Source organism: Haemaphysalis longicornis, unplaced genomic scaffold (genome assembly GCF_048455015.1).
Source record: "Haemaphysalis longicornis isolate Haplotype H1 unplaced genomic scaffold, Haemaphysalis longicornis Haplotype H1 scaffold_80, whole genome shotgun sequence".
Classification (NCBI taxonomy): Eukaryota; Metazoa; Arthropoda; class Arachnida; order Ixodida; family Ixodidae; genus Haemaphysalis; species Haemaphysalis longicornis.
In genome coordinates this window covers 190,683-208,634 of record NW_027526446.1, presented here as the reverse complement: position 1 = coordinate 208,634, position 17,952 = coordinate 190,683, and the positions used below count along the sequence as shown (strand labels likewise).

The 17,952-nt window shown below is 47.5% G+C and overlaps 1 protein-coding gene across 1 annotated transcript in view; it reads right to left on the bottom strand.

Annotated features, from left to right (window-relative positions):
• The window catches only part of LOC144150843 (isatin hydrolase-like), a 58,987-nt gene that overhangs the window by 29,216 nt on the left and 11,819 nt on the right, over positions 1-17,952 (bottom strand). The window lies entirely within an intron of this gene.

Genomic DNA, 17,952 nt, shown 5'->3' with positions numbered 1-17,952 from the left:
AAATTGGATTGGATTGGATTGGAAATCCAATTCAATTGGAGTACGGGTGCGTAGAGAATTGGGTATACAGATTCGCCGGTCAGCGCATTCCAGAGGAGTGACGTCATAGCCGCGGCAGACGCACTGGCGCCGGCGCGTGCCAAGCTTCGCGCCTCCATTGCGCAGTAGCCAAGTGCGACGCTGCGCCGGAGCCGCTTGATAGCCGCTTCGCGTGGCTCCTGGGGAGCCGTGCTGCGCATGCGTGAGGAGCAAGGACTGATTGATTGATTGATTGTGGGGTTTAACGCGCCGACGCAACGCAGGCGATGAGGCGCGCCGTAGTGGAGGGCTCCGGATTAATTTTGACCACCTGGGGATCTTTATCGTGCGCCGAAATCTCGTACACACGGGCGTTTTTGCTTTTCGCCTCCATCAGAAAAGCGGCCGCCGCGGCCGGGAATCGAACCTGAACTGGACTGGACTGGATTAGATTGGATTGGATTGGAAATCGTTTTAGCAGCAGTAAGCATGATAATCAGCTAATCCTAGACAACCAGGTAACCTAAGAATAACCAGCTGAACCTTAGCTCACGCTACGTATAGTATATCCCAGCTAAGCCACTGCTAATTTTTGTAAAGACTACCGAAAGGAAATGTTGAACGGGCAGTCCAGCGTACAATGTTTACGTTCTCCCTAGCATGTGTTTACTTTATTTTGCCGTATTTTTTGCCAAGAGAAAGGATCAGACGGCAAATGTAAGGGGAATGTTACTCGCAACAACTGTTAAAGGCTTATTTAAAGTCAGAGTAGCGCGTAAAAAAAAAAAAGAACGCGTTGCTTTGAGAAGTTTGTTAAGATTCCGAAAGAACAGATCGGAATCCGGCGGACCAGTAAATCTAAGCAGGCGTCCCAGTTGATTGCAATAGGTTGGTCGGTTTACGACGTTAGATCCCTTACGAAAATGCCATATATGGCCCATATATAAATTATATGTGGCCATATATAGCTATATGTGTGTTCATATCAGGCTATAACTTGCCATATATGGGGGTAAATAGGGCCATATATGGCGTGGTCAGCCCATATATGGCGCCAAATATGGCCATATATGGCCCCACGTGGAGCCATATATGGCGCGTCCAACCCATACATGGCGCCAAGTACAACCGTATATGGCCTGGTCAACCCATATCTGGCGCCTTCTACATCCATATATGGCGCTACGTTGTTTGTTATACAGGGTGTCCCAGCTATCGTGCACCAAGATTTAAAAAAGAGCAATGGCGTTACTCAAAGAATACCTAGTGCACAATGTTTGCAGTACTGTGGAGAAGCAGACAGTAATTTTTTAATGACACTTAACTAATTAATTGTAATTAATTACCTAACTCGAGAATTACTGTCCTGATCACTAAAGTGTCAATGAGGAACTTGTAGGTACCCACGAGGGGCATCTAACTAAGGTATTTGAACCGATGAACTAATTGTCTACTTATTTATTAAGACTGACAAAGAAAACCCGCGAAATATGAAAAATACCACGTGAAGGAGCTTCCGCGCGCATTCTAAAGCAGCATCCCCATATAAGCTGATTGAAAGCAACTGCTTCCCTTGTCACCTGCCCGAATAGACAGCGCATCACCTTGATAATGAAATGCATGGAAGGAGCAGCCACAGCGAGATTTGCGGTGCGCGTGTGCAGATAAGGCACAAACTCTGTCGCGATTTCTTCTTTCTTTCTTTTGTTTATTTAATTCTGGCTAACTCAGAGGCCGCCTGTTTGAGGGCGTTGCTTCACGATGCACGCGGAGGCGCCGTCACGTGGTATGTTTCGTATTTCGCGGGTTTTCTTTATCAGTCAGAATAAATGAGTACGCAACTGGTTCGCCGCTGAAAATACCGCAGTTAGATGCCCCTCGTGGGTACCTGCAAGTGCCTTATTGACAATTTAGTGATTAGGACAGTACTTCTCGAGTTAGAAAATAATTTACAATTAATTAGTTAAGTCTCGTTACCAAAAAATGCTGCCCACTTCTTCACAGTACTGCGAACATTATGCACTAGGTTTCCTTCGAGTTACGCCTTTACTCTTTTTTTTAATCTTGGTGCATGATATCTGGGACACCCTGTATGGCTTGAACAACAGCTATGTGACACAATCAGATTCATGTATTACACTAAATGCAGCCAGATATGCGGCCAGTTACTTATATATACAATTGATTAACGCAGTTCCAAAGTAATATATATGCAAATTCTCTAACTATTTAATTAACAATCACAGGAATATGAATTGCCTGTCAGTATAAATTCTCCGAAAACACTTTCTCTTTAATTACCCAGTTACGTTGCTGATAGTTTTTCTACTATACAGAGATCTTTCCTTGCATACTTCAAAACTGCAATTATATTTATTGCAGCTGCCTTAGTTCTTTATTTGTCATATACGCAACAGCACCACAAACAGTTTTCATTCCTTCTTTTTCAACACAGCATTTATGTACAGCATCGTCCAATAGCTGGTTATGCTTGCTGTGAAAAACATTTCGCAGTTCCCGCCTTAATTAGTTACAAGAAAAAGATATTTTCAGTATAAAAAATAAGTAGTGGTGGCATTTGAAAGCTTGAAACCTGTTTATTAATCGGAGCGCTCTCGCGAGTAGGTTTAAAATTGCGTTCAGTAGACAAAGAGAATGTTCACAAATCACACTCTGGCCTAGAACTCTTCCCGTGTGTACGAGATTTCGGCGCACGTTAAAGATCCCCAGGTGGTCAAAATTAACCCGGATCCCTCCACTGCGGCGCGCATTATCGCCTGCATTGCGTCGGCGCGTTAAACACTACAATCAATCAATCTAGAATTCTTCTGCTATTGTGATTTTTTTTCCAAATTGAGAAAGATATGGTGTTCTTCCACATAAAATCATTGCCTCCCAATAAATATCTCTTTTTAGTAGTGATGTGTCATATTGCACTACTTTATTGCCATTGTGAAAGCATTTGTGAGTTGCTTTCACAGCTAACGAGATGGCATTTGGGTAGAACCGCTCAATTTGTCCTCTATTAATGCTTTGGGCAGGTGCGCACCGCCGCGGGGCACTGTACAACGCGCCGGATTTGGGGGCAAGCCTGGTGCATGTTTATCGAGGACGCTACACAGTAACGCAACTCGATCGGTTAGCGATAGCTAGAGCACGGCGCCTAAGCGGCGCCGCCTGCTGCGCCTACCCAATATCGCGGTCGCTACCTACAGCATGACGTGCGTGGCGCGTGATTCAGATCATTCAAACAGCCCTACAGCGCATGGCACCTTGAAAAAAAATGGACCTTTTCCAGCACCGATGTGAGCATGTGGGCTGCCGGTCCGCCATTCTTGGAAGGCGTCTCCCGCAAAGTAAACAAAAGGTCACTCCTCAGCTTTCCGCTTGGGGAGCGGCTATGCTGTCCAGCCTTGCACGTTTTTCTTTTTTCTCTTTCGGCAGCTCGCGGTGGGGTCGTAGGGGTCCTAGGAACACCGATTGGAAAGGGAGAAAGGCTTTGTGCAGGTGCACCCTTTCCACTCGCCCTAAGCAGCCCCGCGGAGGCGATCACCCCTCTTGTCTTGTCACTCCGACTTCTTGGAATCACACGTTGGGCTGCAGGATGCCCTTGCTGCACCGCACATTCCGCATTCCCCAGCGTGTCTTTTTCCACGTGCGCGTCTTCGCCGTCCAGTCGCTCGTTTTCTGTGTGTTTCTGTGAGTGTTTCCGCGTCTGCAAATTTTGGCAATGTCAAAGTAAGTACGCTTAGATGCCGTGCAAGTGCTGTGTACAACGATGCCGCGGCGACTACACCGCGGACACGAAGGTACACGTGTTCACGTTCCCGAGGGAAGAAAGACTGAGAAATGCATGGATACACGTGTGCCGCGAGAAAGCCTCACCGAGAATTCCAGGGTAAGCTTTTTTTTCATTTTGGTATAGAATTCCGCTTTCATTTCAAGAGGATACACGTGCACGTGTAACTGGTTCCCAAGCCGCACTCTTGTATGACAAGCACCGAAGGCTTTGCTTATTGGAGGTAATATTTTTTCTAGGTATGCGAGCTACCCTTCGCGGATGCGGATATTATCCGTGTAGCCACGCATACAGATCAAGCCACTGGCCTACGCTCTCGCGGGTACAAGTGTACTCCAACAACTGCTGTCCGAGCCTCGACCGGTATAAACACGCTAGAACCAGTGGAACCGGCGTGTGGTTCGAGAATCGCTTAACCTGGGTGGTGCGTCTGATGCGTTCTTACACGCGATGCTTTACGCTTCCGAATTCTCTCGAAAAGTTTCCGCGGCAACCCTACTTTTTTTAATAGAAGCGCTGTTTTACAGCTCACCCTCTCCGTCCCCTCCTCCGCTGAAGAAAATCGTATTAACGTAAGTGCTTCTTCTCGGAAATTTGTCGTGCGCGTACGTACGTGTTGAGGTTGCAGCTAATGCGTTTCCAAAAGTTGTAAGGGTGGTAGCGCTCAGTTTTCTTCAGAGCTGTTAACCTGGACACTGTATTTCCCTGTTTTACCGCCGTTTCCTGCATCTATTTTTCAAAAACTTAGTGCGGGCCACTAGTTCGGTGTAGGTACAGGGGGGATTAAAAGAAATACGAACAACGGAGCACACAGCCTCCGAAGCATGCCGCACCGCCTGGCTGCACTGTCAGTAAACTGCGCGCATGCGTAGTTCTTTCGGAGCGTTTGAGACTGTGGCCTACTGTTAGGGAAAACGCTTGATCAAGAAGGGACGCGGGTCATTTATTTGAGGCATCTTTTTATGATCTGTGGCCACTGGGCATACTGTTATCTACTACATTCGCTAGCCAAGCCCGCAGCAAGCTGTTGCAGATAGCACATGCCATTCAACGATCATCCTGCTCAGTGGCGACACAGCGGGAAAAGGCCCCTCAAAATAAATGACCGGCGTCGCTTCTTGATCAAGTATTCCCCATAAATGTAGGCCACACTCTCAAACGCTCCGAAACAACTACGCATGCGCGCAGTTTAGTGACGGTGCAGCCAGACGGTGCGGCATGCGTCGGAGGCTGTGCGCTCCGTTGTTCGCATTTCTTTTAATCCCCCCTGTACAGTCGAATGCTTTATGTCAGTAAACACGGGAGCGCGTGCCACTCAATACATGCACATGACTTTGTTGGGAGGCTGACGCGCCCTCGCAGTTTGTGCACTTAGTGGGCGCACTCCCTGAAACCGCTTTATCGCGCGGCTGCCTGCTGCATTAGTTACGTCGCGGAAGATAACGCATTTTTTATCACTCAGTAGGGCAGTGAAAGTAAACATTTTAATGCATTCGCTGGGTAATTGACCGCAACATGAGCACGTGAAAGAACAACAGCATCGCTTGTTTGGCAAAACAGATTTGCGGTCTCATTTATTTGAAGGATGCGGTCTTTATCCCGTGGCTTTTCACAGCTCGGATTAGGATGAAGTTTTTCACGGTGTCCACGCACAAAAGGGCGTTTTCTACTTGTGCTGTTTCGGACGTTTTTTCCAAGTTTCTTCAAAATAATGTCTTATCTTAAATTTTTTTGATCCGTGCTAGCCAAATATTGCTTTATTACAGCCGATATAGCACACGGCTTAATGTTTTAGTTTTGTTATAAAAAGAATGTGCCACTGAATTGGAGCGTGACCAAACAGAGTTCGTATTAAGTTCGCTGCAGCTGATAATTCGCTATATTAGCGTTCGTTATAGCGTCGTTCATCTGTATTCCGCTGGGCATTTAAATATAGCTTACGCATCTTAGCAAAATAATATCCATGGGGCTTTCACTTACACTTAAAAGAAAAATCGGTGAATATAAATGCATGTCAATGAAAATCATAGTAGCACTATCGCCATGTCAAATCTGCCCGAGAAATATGCCCCTTGCATGAGCATGCTCTCCTGCTGAATGTGGTTAATGAATTTTCGCTCATTTCTGTTTGTTGTTTTCGGTATTAGCACTACAGTGGGGTTGAATAATGAGGTGCTTTTTTGCCTCGTCGCATTCTCCAGAAAGGGTTTAAAAGCCAAATGTTTGCACATTCCAGCCATCCAGCAGACACCTCTCCATGCAGGATTTGATGCCATTTTGGGCCGCTTTTTTTCTTATCAACATAAGCAGAAAAAATGTTCTGTGGGCTGCAATGTGCATTTACATTTGACGAAGTGAATAGCTGAAGTGCATTTGTTTAAACCTCAAGCTGAATTGTCAAAATAAGGAGTTCTCGATGTAAACAAATAAAATTTATTTTCTAAAAGTTGCATAAAGGTTTTAACATGGACTATGGTGACAAAATTGCAAGCAATTACCTTTCAGCATCACTAATAACAATTGCGTTCTGTATCCTGTTGTGAAGAATGTAAGGCAGAATAAAAGTATTAGCAAGGGGGAGAATTGGTTCAGGCCCTCTAATTATTTGAGGACGTGACAGTATATTTAAGAAATTTATTTTCAGGATTAATGAAAAAAGAACTTGTACATTGACTAATGATAACTCTATTTGTTTCATTTCATTTGCAAGATTAGTAAAGCCACAGCTAGATACAAGAGGTAAAAATAAATAAATGCAGTGAGAAACTTGTGCTTCCATCAAAGGGGCCAAGCTGGCCAAGAAGAATGCAGCCACTGACCCATCGGCACAACAAAGCAACCTGCAACCACCTTAATTCGCATGCACGCGCATCATTTTTGTAATAAAATGTGGAAGGTATGTCCTGAAGTGTTTGTCAGCATTTAGGGTGCAGCATTAATTGCTGCTGTTAACTGAAGTTCATTATATATGCTATCCACGTGGTCATAAACTCAATCCATATATAGCCATATATGATGTTAGGTCGCCATATATGGTTTACCCATGTATGGCCTCGCCCATATATGGCCACGTCAGGAATTGGGCCTATAAGGCCATATATGGCCTAGATCCATATAAGGCCCCACCCATATATGGCCATGTCAGGAATTGGCATATATGGCCATATATGACACACCCATACATGGCCACATATGCCCAATTCCTGACGTGGCCATATATGGCAATTTTTATATATGGCCATATATAGCATTTTCGTAAGGGATGGTATCGAGCGCCGCTAGCAAGCTACAAGGCTGGGAAGACGCAGTAAACGCGCATAAAAAAAAAAAAACGCGTCAAAAGCCCGCTACACTTATCGGCAATGCGATGACACAACCACGTCGCTGACGCTACAGTCGTGCACTGTATAATGTGCCGCTTTTTGCCTCCGTAAGTGTTGCTCTGGAAGGTAATGGCCCTCGTTTGTAAGCACACACATGGGAAGGCCCTCTCGGGTGAAGGACCTGTTTTTCCTAGCACGCGTGCCTCACGCGTGCCTGCCGTGCTTAGCGTCGCCCGGTGAACTTGACTTAGCGGGGAACGCGTTGTGCGAGGGGGACGACGTTAAGTGCCGCCTCCGCGGCCAAACGACGCCAACTCGTGCGGCCGGTTGTTTGGATGGATGCGTGGACGCACGCCGTTCTGCCATCAGTCGACCACGGTGGTCCGGTCAGCCGGCTGCGCTGCCGTCCGCCCGTGCGCCGTTTGCGAGACGACTTGCCGTTGTGTTCTATACTGATCGAGCCTACTTATATTCAGCCCGCACGTCGCCCGAGTACCATTCAGCGGCATCACGTTATGGTCGCTTTTCCACGCAGGCGTGGACTTGGCCCGGATGGTCCTTAGTGCGCCGAGACAAACGAGCATGGGTAGCTTCGAGACATATTTGGTATGGAACGTACTATCTTGATCGCAGTTAGGGTGAACACGGGAGCGCTTGTCATTCCGGACGCGGGAGCCGCCTGTCGCCGTTCCGGATAACTTCGCACGCATGCGCAGTTCGTCTGCAACGAGGCTATGTGATGCGCGTGCGAAGTTACCCGGAACACCGACAGGCGGCTCCCGCGCTCGGAATGACACGCGCGCCCCCGTGTTCACCCTAATTGTGATCAAGATAGTACACTAACATTTGGCCTTCCTTAATTGTTTTAAAACTTGCGCCATACGGTTGTACTAGAAAGTCAACATTTCCAGCTACAGCATCGCATCTGATTGATTGCTTGGAGCGTAGGATTACGGGTACAGTTTTCTTTCTTTGTCTACTGCATGTTTGTGCCGAGGGCAGGTCAAAATAAAGGTAGCTTATAGCCAGCACCCCGTCGCTTGTCACTCTCCTCGTTTTGTCGCGCTGTGCGCTATTATGCCTCGAGATCCACTAACAAAAGGAAAAGGTTTTATAATGACAATGTTATTTCCCGCATTCCCGAGAAGACCATTGAGTACGTTCAATGCGGAAATCAGCCTCAAAACCGAACAAGCCAGCTTCGTCGTGCGCCGTTTTCATCCTAAGCAGAGACTACAATGATGACGGTAGCGTGAACCGGCGCGAAAAGCGCTGCTGGACAAAACCAATGGTCTCACGCGCTGAACAATTGCTCCTTCCATGTCCAGGTTGTGCGCGAACTCTCGTAAATTATTGCTGCTGCGCCGATCGCCAGAGTACGTAGCTTGCACTGGGAAGCCAGGCGCTCCGTTGTTCGTACTTCAGTGCATCTACACAAGAAAGGCAGGGACAGACCAAAACCATGCATTCGCAGCCCATGGCAACGAAGGATATGAAACACAGGCTACACAAGCACAGACGAGAGCACAGGGAACATGTGCACGATCACGCGTCCCTGTACACGCGTGCAGGTAGGAAACAGTACCCCTCCGTATAACGAGGGCGATCGTGAATGCGAAGCTTTCTCGTGGATTCCTCGGTTGTAGTCTGAGTTTGGACTTCGACTCGCAGACGATTTGTACTTTGGCTCGCACGGAGTTTGGATCTTTCATCGCAGCGGCTTTGACTTTGACCCGGCGGCATTCGATTTCTCACAACGAAAGCTTCGCGTTCAACCATCGTCGTCGTTGGACGGAGGGGTGCATGATTTTTCTGTATAATTTTGCACATCCATGCACCGCCCCTCCGGAGTTGGAACTGCTTCAGCCCTGCGGAATGCCGCAATCGGGTAGACGTCGACTTCACAACGCGAGGAACGCAGGTTCGATTCCTACCAAAGGGACAGTTTTTTTCTTGAGGTGCTTCCAGGATCATCATCAGCGTCAGAGAAAGTTGGATTTCCTGCAGTGTGTGTTGACCTGACATACGCCATTAGTGATACATCGAGGGCTTCGCTTTAACGAACGAGCAAGAAAGCAAGTGAACACACAAACGAAGAAAGGGAACCCATTAAGACAAGGCAGGCAACCCGTAGACGCACGACCAATTCGAGGCGGCATTCGACAGAATCAAATACGATTTTTTGTGGTAGGCCCTTAAATACGTGTGCTAAGAAGTTTTTTTTACGAGGAACACAGGAAAAATCTCTAAGTTCCGTGACGGCATGAAAATTCACACATCTCCACGAAGTGGATCATGACGAGTGGGCGAAGCACTGGGGATGGTTCGTACCGTAAATCACCAGTGGCATTGCCCACTCGCGGATGTAAATAAGTGGCAACGCGTGTGTATAGTATATACAATTCCAATCCAATCCAATCCGATACAATTCAATTTAATCCAATCCAATCCATTTCAATCCAATTCAATCCAAATCCAATCCAATCCAAATCCGATGCTCCTCGCGCATGCGCAACACTGTGTACACGGACGCCAAGCCCCGCACAAAGTGAGGTCCTAAGGTGTTTCGCCCCTAAAACGACTCCGACGCAGCGGCAACTCCGCCTCATAGAACCAACAGCGCTGCACAAGAAACGAGTGTCTCCACAGCAGCTGTCTAATCCCTTTCCTCACTCGAAGCCACCGTCACACTTTCACAACGCACCCGACGTGCACGTCAGGAACCCCGATAACCGCACTCCTTCCTTTTGATCATCTTGTACCCCCCAGCTAAATTTACTCCTTCGCTTTCCTCAGTTTCTCGTTTAACGGGTATTGCCTTGGCGTGGTGCCGGTGCGGTGCCCTCATTCACATAGCCGTTTTTCACACCGTCACGTCACAGTCACGTACGTCACCCTCTTCCGTCTGGGCGACGGTTTCTCGGGCGATTTCTCGCCGAAAACGGTACGACGGTTGCGGGACCCCGAGCACTACGTTTCCGTTCCGTCAACGCGACGGGACCACGCTCCCTAGTAAACCAGCCAAGCAGAGAGCAAATTTTTACGGCTAAATTTTTCGAAAACTGAGCACACGTAAAAATCTAAGCCATTTTCTTTACTTTTTAGATTAAGCACGCTCAATTCTAGGCTAAACTGATCACTATAGGCAGACGACCCTGTAATCTGACGGAGAGCTCCAGTACAAACGCTACTCCGCTATGTCTCCGTCGCGGTTTCTTGACGTGACGGAAAGGGTGACGGCTGTGTGAATAAGGGTTCACACAGCCTTTTATGGCCATCTTTGCGTCCGGCAGTCGGACGCCATCTTTCGTCACGTTTCTCGTTGTCCCCACCCCGACCGTTACGTGTTCGCTCGACGGCATCGGGCCCTCGCACCGAAGTTTAGCGGGGTTTTTCGTGCTCTAACTTTCCGCTTAAAACGGCATATCATGTTTTTTTTTTCTGCGTGCCTTTACGCGTTGTCAACAGCGTATTCTTTCTTGTTACTGTTTCACTGTTGTATTGGCAATTCTCTTCAGTTGGCTCAAACTTTGACACCTGGGACCCAGTTTTCAGGAAATTGTAACGGTTACACTATTGCGTTTGTAATTCTCTTCAGTAAACGCAAAATATGACACCCGAAACAAATGTTGTATGGGTCCCAGGGTAAGTAAAAGGATGCAACCGAGTTTTCAGGAACCCGCGCGCACCGAATGCCCAACGTACGACTCCAAAAATCTTGTGTATGCGAAGTCTTCGCAGAATTTGATGAACTAGCTCCTCCAACGAAGAGCGCATGATTTGCAGCTTTCTCGTTCAACGACCCGCGCGACATATATACCTCCTAGAGCCAATAAAGCGGTGCTGCTCAAAAGGCTTGGAGCGAGAATGCGGGTACGGAAGAAAAAGAGGCCCCCGGTGACCTCGGCCGACTTTGTTCTTTGAGCAAAAATTCCGCGCGCGTGCCACGAAAACGCGCGGCCATCGCGGCGGCGCCCCGCCTGCGGATGGTACCGAGACTTGTCGAGGACGGCGTACTTCGCGAAAACGAAGCGCGATGCCGCAGAAATGACAACGACGGCTCGCTGTTGTAGGCGGCCCAAGAGTGGGAGAAGAGAAGACAACGGAGGCAGCGAGTGAAACAAGTGCACAAAAAGCGGTGTAAGCGAGTCGCCGCCGGAGCCGCCGGGAACGCATCGACCTAGGCCGCCAGCCGCCGCGGCGTGGGACAGAACTCGCTTTCGAAGTCCGTACTCTCCACCTTCCTCGCTCTCGGGGACTCGGACGATTGATTCGCCTTTGTTGCAGGCGGAAACAGAGCGCGCAGTGGAATGCGCCGAGGAGGTGGCTTAAACCGAGTTAATACGCCTGGGCTATAAGCAAACAATGAGCTGGGGAATTTGGGTCGACTATTGACTTTCAATGCGTGTTCAGCACATCGGTGGAACTACGTCGGAGTCCTTCCGGCTCGCCAGCGTACGAATGTCTGTATGCGAATTTCGACGGCTAGACGGCTCGCTGTGCTTGAAACTGAGTGTGCGGATAGGTTCGAACGTGCGGCTGCCAATTTGTGGCCTATTTAACGTTGGTAGTGGTAGCTGAGGCCCGGTATCCGCGATAACTCTGTGAGGCCTCCTTTTCATGGTACTGAAATTCGGCACTACGCGACTGGGCTCTGGCAAATGATAATGACTTCGATAATAACAATAGAATAATGAAAGCCTGCATTTCGGACCTGTTTCCCGTTTAGCCTCAGAAAATTTAGACTTAACGCCAATGTAATTTGGCGATTTCATTGTTCGGCAATGTTATCATTAATAGTATTGACCAGCTTTTCTGATATGTGAATATATGCTTTGCTTTTGATAATTTCCTGTTTGGATCGGGGTAAGCTTGTTTTAAATAACTTGCTTAGTTTGTCGCGTTCCTTTTGCGTAATTTCGCACTTTGTGGGGCAATGGTCTAAGTTTTTAGATGCTAGACCACATCTGTAGGTAATACTGTCACTAATCTTGACTTTAGTAATCAAATGGCAAGCTATCAAGGCCTGATACGCTTGCGTTGTGTAGTAATTGGAAGGAACCTTTGGTTGCATAATTTTTATGTTTTTTGCCCTCTGATAAGCTGCGGTTTCCCTGCCCTCTTTATCCCACGTTTGATTCCATTTATTCTTACTTCGATCATTTAGTTGCATTTTAATCGACTGGGTGAGAGGATATTTAAACTGTTTCCAATAATGGATGCTTGGTTCTGTAACTCGTACTACCCAGAAAATGTCTTTATGACACCGGGTCTTCATAGCGACACTGGATGTTTAATTGTTTGTACGATTGACGGCCAGCAAACAAAGCCACCACCAAGAAATGACGATGTGATTGTAATTGGATCTTTAATTCTGTTTGATCGTATCACTTTATTGCTAACGGGTCAATAATAGATACCTATGCTTGCGCTGTTCCTTCTGCCTCACTACTGACATCGTGTAACGTGAAAATTGAAAATTTTAAATATTTCGCACTTTCTCATTTGAATGCATGCATGAATAAAATCTTTAGTGAACAGATGCTGAATTCATGGCACTCGCCCGTTGGAGGCTATAAAAAATGTCCGCGTATCTGCTCCTTGCCTTGCAAATGTCCCCGAAAGACGATAGTCGACTGACGCCCGTGCCAAGTAAAGGCCTCCCGACTCTTTCGAGCTCACCTCTCATGCTGTTTCCATTTCGTTCCTCCCAAGATAACATACTAGAGGTTTGCTCAAGTTAATTTTAATTTACCGCGTTCCACTGCTCCAGGCCGGGTGTCTCGATGCCAGCGCTGCGATACGGCGGAGACGCGTGGGAATTGAGGCACCCTACCACAACATTTATAGAACCATGATGCGCTACTGCACGTGCGTTCCAAACGGAACGTGGATAACATCTAGTGGAACCTTTCGTAGCTATTACCGTTTTATTTCTTAAATGCCGCCAGGAGGTAGCGCTGGGAACAACAGGCGGCGGTTTTCTGCCGTTGATGTAGTATTTTATTTGCTATCGCAAAAACCAAGCATCCGTGAATTTTTGAATAAAGGAACACTGCAAGTACACTTAGGTATTGATCTTTCTGCCTTATAATTGCATAATTTCTTGTTCTTGTTCAACAATGTTGGCATATATGAACACTGACACCGGGCTTAGAGGTTTAGATTTGGCAGTGAGTATATAAGACTATTGCGCAGCTTCCGTTTCGCTTTGGCCGGGCGGCTGAATCGAGTGACAGACGACAGACAGACCAAAATGTCTGCGTTTTAGTAGCCCAAGAAAGACTATCGTCTTCAAAAATCTTTCGTTGCAAGAATTGGGCGGGATGGGTTACCAAATGATCAAATCGTGTCCAGTCCCCAAGGGAAAGAGTACGGACGAAAGCGAGCTTTGTAACGTGTTTCAAATTAAACATTGATTTAATAGCCTATTTTAGGTAACAAGAAGCGCTTAGGCGTTCGCGTTCGGTGCTAAGAAAAACAAAAAAACGCCATCCTCAACTACAACGATCATTGTCTCGCGTATTGTTGAGAAAATTTTGTAATGCCAGGAGTTGTAGATGTCATTCCTCCCCACAGCAAAAAAAAAAAAAAAAAGTTAGTAAATCTAGCACAAATGATTGTTTACCATGTTTTTCGATATGTTTAGCTGTGACAATGGCAATATTTCGAAACTGGGATTGAAATTCCTGCAACTGCGTACGAAAATGGGGTTTTATATTTGTAGGACATCAAAAAGCTCACGCAAATGGGTATTTAGATATGATCAAGCAAGAAATTGAGTTTGCTATCATGTTTAAGCTTGGCACTGTTCCCATCAAGCTCCTCCTGCCTAAGTTAGTAAGTTTAGGCATCTTAAAAACGTGTTTTGGCCGCCGAGCTCGACCGATTGAACAGTCAACCGTTCATAGTAGAGACTATTCCAGGACACCGACCCCAACGATCGACTTCGCAGAAGGCAACGAAAGCCCTTTTGCGTTTTATGAAGGAAACAGGCTTAGCCGAAAGACTATAGTGCCCGCAAAGGGACTCAAGTGTGTGCGTGGCCCTGCTCCTTTTCCCTCTTTTTTGCCTACCCTCTCTTTCATCCCCTGCACACCCCTTCCCCAGTGTCGAGTAGCAATCCGAGCTCTAAGCCCGGATAACCTCTCGGCCTTTCCGTTTGCTGTTCTCTTAGTCATCTTTCTTTCTTGGGGTAGAAGGGTAGGAGGTGGCGGCAGGGTGTTGCTTACTCGGTTTCCCGTGCCGCACGCGCACCGGTTATACTTTTCAAATTCACCGTTTTGCCTAGGACCTTAGTCAGGGTAGTGCGACCATCCAACAAAGGGAAGGAGCCGCCAGGGCGCGTCCCGATCACCAACGTCGAGAGGAACAAGAAGTAAAATTTGTTGGGCATGGGGCACGTAGCGCCACACACATCCTGTGATAAAGCAAAGGCTCACCCAAGCCCACCTACCTGGCCGCATACTGTCGACATTACGGGCTCCCATGTGCCGAAAGCATTCCAGAACACCGCCCCCCCACCCTGTGTCGACCCCTTCTTCAAATATACTGCACGTCAAGTTATTTTTTTAGCCTTAGCTACACTGGCCGAGGTTGATCAGTCTCACGTGGCTCCTGGAGAGCCGTGCTGCGCGTGCGCGATGAGCAGTGGCATCACACGGCGCACAGCTGGCGCGCCGTAGCCTCCGCAGCCGCGACTGGATTGCATTGCATTGGATTGGATTGGATTGGATTGAATTGGATTGGAAATCGTTTTAGCAGCAGTAAGCAGGGTAATAAGCTAATTCTAGACAACCAGGAAACCTAAGAATAACCAGCTGAACCTTAGCACATGGTGCGCATATCCTGGCATAGCCGAGCTAAGCCACTGCTAGTTTTTTTTTAATAACAAAAAAGCAGAAAGAACCGATCACTTAAATGAAGTAAATATAAACTTTTCCTTCGTCCGAACATTTTCCTGGCTCCAGACGTAAAGTGCTTTCCTCCACAGCACCTCCTACGTAGCTGTAGCTTTCCTATGCCGCCAGGGTGCGTGCAGGCGTGACCAAGCCACTTATGCTCCGCATTGGAATGAGTAGCGACAACGGGAGTCACTTTGCATAATTCAGCGGCAGTTACAGCCCTGTGCCCGAGGGTACTTTCGCTCGCGAGGATGTGGAGCACCTGCTCTGCGCTGTGCTCGCGACGTCGAGGCGTTCAATCGAACCATCGCGTCGGGGAAATAACCAGGAGAGTTGTTTAGGTGTCAGAACACGCCCTGAAATTTTCTGAGCTCTGCCTCCCTTTCGGGCTAATTTTCGACCATTCTTTTTACACGCCACATCAATATACTAAAAATCTATTTACGAAGTGCTTTGATATATTAAAATGTAGAAGCAAAATCAAAGAAAGCGTCCCCAAGCTAAAGTTGTCGTTGCGTCCCCGTTTACATGCACTGAAGTTCCGATGTAACAGTTCCGATATGTGAAAGTTCCGATACCCGCAAAAAGATTGTATTTAGCGTACATAAGCGTTGAGACGTGTAGACAGCTAGCTACAATGCTTCCGGATCTGCAGCTCAGCTGTTTCAAAATGCTTTTATCCTGCTTTAACATCCCCATAGGTCTCGCAGCCGCCTAGCTATAAGCCTGAACGCGAGCACAGAGGCTCATTTCCTACTTCCTATACATCAAGATTCGGGGATGAAGGGACAATACTACGTAATGTTCAGCTTGCAAAATAACTCAGACGGGTTTTATGTATTGCCGCGGCCACATTTGAATAGCGCTCTCGATCCTAGCCGGACAGTTTGGTGTTGAATTTCAAGCAGCGCGCCTTATTGTTTTTATTTCAGTGATTATTCAGAAATGTTCTGGTACATTTGCGTTCTTTTTCTTACGAATGTTTCTTGTGCGAAAATTAAAATACGAGACCACCTGAGAGTCTTAGGTGGGCTCGTCTCGTACTTTATGTTCTGGCTGTATTAAGAAAAAAATGATTGAGAATATGTCTGGGCGCAGGCCATCTTTATTTTTTCTACAGCTCACGTACAACAGTTCCCGAAAAATATTTCTGGCTGCAGCACTACTGTGCGTAGGAACCCTTGGATCTCGTAATGAACTATGTTCTTAGTCTGCAAACGTGTATAGAAGTACGGCGCGTAAAATCAAGGTCTGTCACACAGTACAGTATGGTATGTAAACGGTTGTAAACCTCACGGTGGTTTATTCCATTCGCCCGTGCGTGCGTGTATATGTGATTGTGTGCGTGCGCGCACGTGTGCGCATGCGTCATTCTGTCCTTGTCGTCAAACTAAGAGACATTTTCTAGTTTCTGGCCAGCTAGCCTCCGTGCTCCAACATCTTGTTTTTTGTAGCGTGAGCTACACTGGCCGAGGTTGAGCAGTTTCGCGTGGCTCCTGGAGAGCCGTGCTGCGCATGCGCGTGGAGCAGCGACGTCACACGGCGCACAGACCGTTGCTCGCTGCCCGGCGCGCCTCTCACACACCCCACGCACCCAGCGTCTTCGCCGACCTCCGTTCCGCACGTGGCGGCCCGGTCCACTTTATGATCATGCGAGGGGTGGCCGGGTGTGGAACCGATGGCTCGTGAGTCACAGCAACACCGGCGTGCGCCTGTGGAACCAGCTTCGCTCTGGGGCGATTGGTGACGCTGCGCCGGAGCCGCTTGATAAATATACATGCGTCACATAATGCGTATACCGTGTGTGTGTCATTGAAACAGCAGTAAACATGATAATGCAGCTAATCCTGGACAACCAGGAAAGATAAGAATAACCAGCTGAACCTTAGCTCATGCTACGTATATCCTGGCATAGCCGCGAGCTAAGCCACTGCTAATTTTTCCTTGCTAGCGCAAAAAAAAAGAGAAAGAAAATGTTCTTGTCCAACCTCAAAAAAGAAAATATGAAAAAATCTCGGCCCAGTCCGAGATTTTTTCCTATATCTCGGCCCAGTCCGAGATTTTTTCGGCCCAGTCCGACAGCTACCCGGCCCAGTCGGCCCAGTCCGATAGCTACCCGGCTGGTTTTCGTGACGACAAACAGCCAGTGCTTAGCCATGTTGTCGGGAAAGCCTACTCGCAAAGCCCCCGCCGCCATCCCCGCCGGAGACCCATCGGCGCATACTCTCCCACGCTGTCGCCGCTTGGGCAACCACCGACCTCTTCCGCATCCGTCTTTGCAGCTTGGGGGCGCACAAGCAAGACTTCCTCAAATGCCAGGAGATGTTTCACCTATCGCCGTGAGCACTCTAATGTGGCTATGACTTCCAAGCTATAGAAAACGTTTATAAGTTTATCTTGTGACGAACTTGGGAACAGTTTACAATGCCAGGTATCTTTAATTTATCTTTAATTTCGTACCGCGGCAAAAATATTATCACGTGGTGCCCTGGCAAATATGAGAGGAACCATGGTAGATGATTAGCGATGTATTAACACTACAGTTAAACCTGGATGTAACGAACTTTTATGTAACAAATTCCTGCATCTAGCGAGTTTTTTTTTTAATTGCCCATTGCTGGCCCCTTTGAAGCCCATGTATTTGGGACTTCTATATAACGAATGCCTTGCGACGGGTAACCTTGATGTAACGAACTCGCTAAGCTGATTAGTCATTGTTTTCCGCACTTTTTTTTTGAGAAATCGGCTGAAAATACGCTGATTAGTCATTGTATTTGCACTTTTTTCTCCGAATTATCGGCCAGAGAACTGCACTAATTCAGATACATTCGCCCACATGGCAAACTACAGGCCCGCCTTTAGGCGTGTATTCGGGCGTCTCCACTGCTATCTGTGGCGTCCCTTCGCC